This window comes from Aphelocoma coerulescens, chromosome 23 (assembly GCF_041296385.1).
Source record: "Aphelocoma coerulescens isolate FSJ_1873_10779 chromosome 23, UR_Acoe_1.0, whole genome shotgun sequence".
Classification (NCBI taxonomy): Eukaryota; Metazoa; Chordata; class Aves; order Passeriformes; family Corvidae; genus Aphelocoma; species Aphelocoma coerulescens.
In genome coordinates, this window is record NC_091036.1 from 739443 (window position 1) to 744795 (window position 5353).

Here is a 5353-nt window from a genome sequence, read left to right on the forward strand (position 1 = left end):
GCACAGCCGGGCTCAGCCTCGCTGCCAGCAGCCTCCCCTGGCCTGAGCTCCATCCCTGGCTGCTGGAGCTGTGCTTGCCCAGCTCTGTTGACAGCACCGGTGGAAGTTGTGCAAACCCAGGCAGGAGCCACAGGAAACAGGAGGCTGATGAAAAGCAATGTTTGTGCAACAGAAATGCACAAAAACAACGTGGGGGGAACTTGGTTTGGATGCTCCAACAAGAGTGTTCTGCAGGAAGACATTCTTTTTCCTGGATATTGAAGGGAAGGAGCTGAAATCACTGGAAATAATCCAGCTCCCCCTGACAGCGTGAATAAAAATCCCATATGTACAAAGTGTGCTTTCTACAGATGGCAGCGTGAGGAGAGATCAGAGGCTTGGGGAACAAAAATATCAGCCCCAAATCACCTGATTCTGGGTGCTTTTCCCAGCTCCACGTCCCTCTCAGCCCCTTTTGCTCCCACGGGATGGTTTTTACTGGTGAACTCCAGAGCAGAACAGTGTGGGTGTGACAGGGCAGAGGTTTCTTGTCCCCTCTGTGCATCCACAAGCTCGTGTAGGCAGGTGAAATTAATTCCTTCCTTTGCCATTCCCAGAGAATTCTCCATCCCAAAGTTAATTCTGAGTGCATTTTGAATCAAGGCTGCAGGTAGACTGGGTAAAAAATTCAAGCTAAGCTCTGCAGAAGGAACATTTACATGCAGCAGTGGTAAAAGTGGGCAAATGCATTTTAAAAATTAATTGTATCATAAATTAAAAAGTTAATTAATGACCACGCTTAGCATTCTGCTTTCAACACGTGTGACGATGGTGCAGTTTTTACAAGAAACTCATGAACTCTTTGGCCATTTAAGAGGTTGTGGTGAGAGACAAAGAACTCAGGTTGGGGAACCAAATGTGGGGAAATCTCAGAGGCCTCAAATCTCACAGACCTCAAATCTCACAGGCCTGAAGTCTCACAGGCCTCAAGTCTTACAGGCATCAAATATTGTAGGCCTCAAATCTTAAAGTCCTCAAACAACTGCTTTTTTTCACAGGTAGAGACAAAAAGATTTGTTCTACAAATACGTGATGTGGTAAAATGATCCGTGCAGTTTAACAAGCCTGGTTGCAGACAGGGGCTTGTGCTGCATCCCTAAATCTCAGCCCTCCCCTGCCATCTCCTTGCGTTCCAGCATTCTACAACAATTTCTCATGAAATTTTAATCCCCCCTTACTGCAGGTGAATAATTTATGGCAGACAGAGGCTGGTGGTCACCAGCCATGGCCCTGCTGGGGGAAGGGGGTGTGGGAGCAGGACAGGCCCAGGTGATGAAAATCAGCAGCGCTGAACCACGCCCGGGTGTCCATTCTGATTCCCTGGGCTGACAGAGCTGGGAATAGGACTGGAAATCTGTTTCCATGAGGTGATCTCACCAGGAGCCATTGGCAGGTGGGGTTTTGGAGCCAAACCACAGCTGAGCTCAGGTGGAGCTCCCACTTCAGGAAAGATTTCCCTTTTTCAGGGAATTACCTGTGTTTGGCAGCCTGTGACCAGGCGCAGCCAAACTCCATTTCATTTATCTCTGCCCTGAGCTCCTGATTCCAGCTCTTATCCTGGCAGGAATCAGCTGAGATCTTCCCAGGAGACATCTCTGACTTGGACCAGTGGATTTCAAGGCGTGATTCCTGATTTTCCCCAGCCCAAACAAGCAGTGACTCAGAGTTTGTTTTGGGAAAAGCTCTTCGATCCATGTTCCTTCCAGGCTGGATTATCATTTTGCCCTAAAAATCAATGCACAGAAAGGCAACCCATGGCTTCCCACCACACAGTCCTGTCAAAGCTTTTTTTTTGTCATGTCTTTTTCATGATTTGAAAAAGAGGGGGGGAAAAAAAAGGAAGAGAGGGATAAGAGGGAATAGAAGAGCTTTTGCTGTTCGCCCCATGGAGTAGCCGTTCCCAAGTCACTGCTCTCTCATTTCAATTTAAGTTCCCTGGGTACAAAGCAGAAACCATCTGGATAAAGCTGAGCAAAAATTGGGATTCCTCCTCTGTGGCAAATCCCTGCGGTTCAATCCTTTATTGTCATTGAAACTGGGACGGGAAGGGAATGTTTGTTACTGAACTGAAACTCCAGAAATTTCCATGAGACATTTTTGAAGTGAAGGGAACAGATTGATGCATTTTGAGCTGAAGGCTTTGCCAGTTTTTGCTGAGCTGCTCTCAAACATTCCCTCAGTTCTGGGCTGGATTTTCGCCTTTGTGGTGCAGTGTCACATCACAGCTGAAGATTTGCCACCATTCCTGGATGAATCCTGCAAAAAGTACCAGGAATGACTGAACAAGGAAATACTTCATGGTTCCTCATTCACAGAAGTAACTTTTGAAGGAGAAAAGCTGAAATTTTCCCCATTTGAATGGAAAGTTGCACATTCAGGACACCAACACATGACTGAGCTCTTCCCTGTCACTGCTGTTTGAGTTAGATGATGCTTCATGGAACTGCTCAGGCTGGAAAAGCCCTCTGAGATCATCGAGTCCAGCCTTTAACCCAGGCCTGCCAAGGCCACCACTGACCGTGTCCCCAGGTGCCACATCCACAAGTTTTGAAATCCCTGCAGGGATGGGGACTCCACCCTTGTCCTGGAGAGCTGCGCCAGGGCTGGACAGCGCTTTCCATGAAGAAGTTTTCCCAATATCCAACCTGATCCTCCCCTGGCACAGCCTGAGGCCTTCTCCTCTTGTCCTGTCCCTTGTACTTGGCACTTAACCAGAGAAAACGGAAGAAATTCCAACTGATCCCAAAAGCCAGCTCCCTGTTGGAAGGGATTTGCAACTTTTATGAGGAGAACTGACCAAGGTGCAAAGGAGTTAAGCCCAGCTCTGTAGAACATGCTCAGAGCAGAGCTTGAGCTTACAGAGACCAGGCCCTGGGCCCAGGTGACTTTCCCAAGGTCAGAACAGGAGCCAGAACTGACAGATCCCTTCGTCCCCTTGTTTAATCAAAGCCATTAAATTTAAGTGTGAATTCTACCACCCCTTTAATCCTTCTTCACAATAAGAAGCCCTATTAAATCCTTAATGTGCCTGCTTTAATTATAACCTATCAAAGCCGGGATCAATTCCGGGCAGTAAACACGGAGCTGGGATTCTGCAGCAGGATGAGATCACGCCTCTTAAAATGCAAATGGAGGCTGAGGCATTAAACCTGTAATAAAGCTCAATTAATCTTTTCCCCTTAAAACACACACAAAATATTTAATCTCAGTCTAAACTCGGGGGCTGTTTGAATCAGAGCCAGGGAAGGCAGCTTTGGTCATAGGGAGCTGGGATGTTTTATCCTTAAGCTCCCACAAATTTCGGGAGGTGGACTTGTGGGGGGAGGGGGTTGGGGAGCAGACCCATTAAAGTTTGGAATGAAAGTGATTATTTTGGGAGGATTATATCTATTAAAATATCCCATTATCTCGTGGAGCTTTTAAAATCCCCCACATGAAGAGGCATCCCCAGGGAGACGAGAGTTACCTGAGTGAGGACACAAGAGCCATCCCTGTCTCGGGCTGGGAGAGGGAAATCCTTGGATTGAAGTGATTTACAGCTGTTTTCTGCCTGCCAGGGCTGAGAGGGAGCAGAGCTGTAAATCAGAAGGGTGAATTACAGGAGAGATGCTCTTGTGCTCTCACGGAAGAGCAAAGGCTGCTCCGTGTCCTGTGCCCTTCCCACCTCCCGGGGCAGGAGCAGAGCACTCAAGGGGGTTTCCAGACACCCTGTGCTGGGTGTTCCAACCCCTCTCCTCCTCCTGGAGCACCAGTTCGGCACAAGGCAGCCCCCCCGCCGTGCTCCTCCCGCAGCAGAGGGACAAAACCCCCGGCACGGTGTGGTGCTCACGCTCAGCTCCTGACGGTTCCTTCCCCGGGGCCGGGAGCACGGGCAGCGCTCGTGGATTCCATCAGCGACTCTGTGTTTGCTGCTCCTGAGCCGTGCAGAAACAGGAATATAAATGCCAGAGCTGGGAGTGTTAATAAAGAGGCGTTCGGGGATAATAAAGATATTTCATTTGATGAAAGAGAAATGCTCCACGCTGGCTGCGTATTTTTAAAGGAATATTTATGTCAGGAAACAAAGATACTTCTAAACAAAAAGTCACTTTGAATACAAACACGAATGTTCTGTTTTGACAATGTGGGAACAGGATTCTGATGTATTATTGAAGCAGCCTGGGTATTTCTCGTCCCTGCCTGAAATATGAATACACGGAATCCAGCACGCTCATGTGGAACGTTCTGCTGCGAAAAACTGCCTGGGTTTGGCTGGAAAAATGTTCAGTTGGGAGATTATAGAGCGAGTCCCTGGGAACAAAGTGAGTGTGGAGGTTTGGACACTGCTCAGGCGCCTGTGTTGACACTGGATGCTCTGTAGGGGAGAGATATGGGTTTATTATCAGTGTTACTCAGCTCTGATAACGAGCTCGGCCTTGCAGAGAATATCAATGGAGCTGCACAGCTGGGCAAATAACGACAATATTTGTCTTCATGTAATTTTTGATGAGAAACCTTGGCCAAAAGCCCAATGAAATTTAGTTGTAATGAATTACTGGATAATTCAACAAATGAAGTCAGAACAGGCGGAAAACTGACGGAGGACAAGGCTGCAGCACCTCCCAGGCTGTGTGAGCAGCAGCAAACAGGGGTGGGAAATGTCACCGGGACAATTGGACAGACCCTGGTGACTCCCAGCAGCTCCGGCGGCATTAATGGGAGTGCTGAGGCAGAACCCTGGAATATGAGATGTGAAATTCATGGAATGGGGCAGGCTGGAAGGACCCCAGAGGGTCACTGGTGCCACTCCCCGCTCCGGCAGGGCCATCCCAGAGCACCGGGCACGGGATTGCATCCATGTGGCTCTGGAATATCCTGTGAGGAGACTCCAGCCCCTCTCTGGGAACCATCCAACACCAGGAACTTTCGTTCTTTTCCTAAAAAACACTTCCTTTTTGCTCGGTATTGGCTGGAAAGCCCAAATTGCCTGAAGGCACGAGATTGGTACAAAGTCTTTTCCAGTGATTCCAACAGCAGCCGATTATCTCTGCCAGCAGAATCACCTGGGGGGACACACGTGGGCTCCCACGAGGGGCAGCGATGAAAACAGACTCGTGTCACCTCCAGGCTGTCATTTCTCTCCAAGCAAGCCTGAACAGATTGATTTCCAGGTCTCCTTCAGCGGAACTTAATCAATTTGGAGTGGATTTAGCCGGGCATATGGATGATCATGCGGCTGGCACCGCTCCCTCCCCTCAGACGGTGACAGGAATTTCAATCACAGCCACCAGTGGCTCCCAGCTTGGAACACAAACACCTTTCATGCATTTGGAGC

The 5353-nt window shown here is 48.8% G+C and overlaps 1 long non-coding RNA gene across 1 annotated transcript; it reads right to left on the minus strand.

Annotated features, from left to right (window-relative positions):
• Positions 1 to 2129: 2129 nt before the first annotated feature.
• LOC138121904 (uncharacterized) lies at positions 2130 to 3933 on the minus strand. Its single transcript, XR_011156296.1, has 3 exons — positions 3869 to 3933; positions 3506 to 3614; positions 2130 to 2295 (listed from the first exon to the last, which is right to left on the minus strand). It is a non-coding gene; the product is annotated as an uncharacterized lncRNA (long non-coding RNA).
• Between the last annotated feature and the right edge of the window lie 1420 nt (positions 3934 to 5353).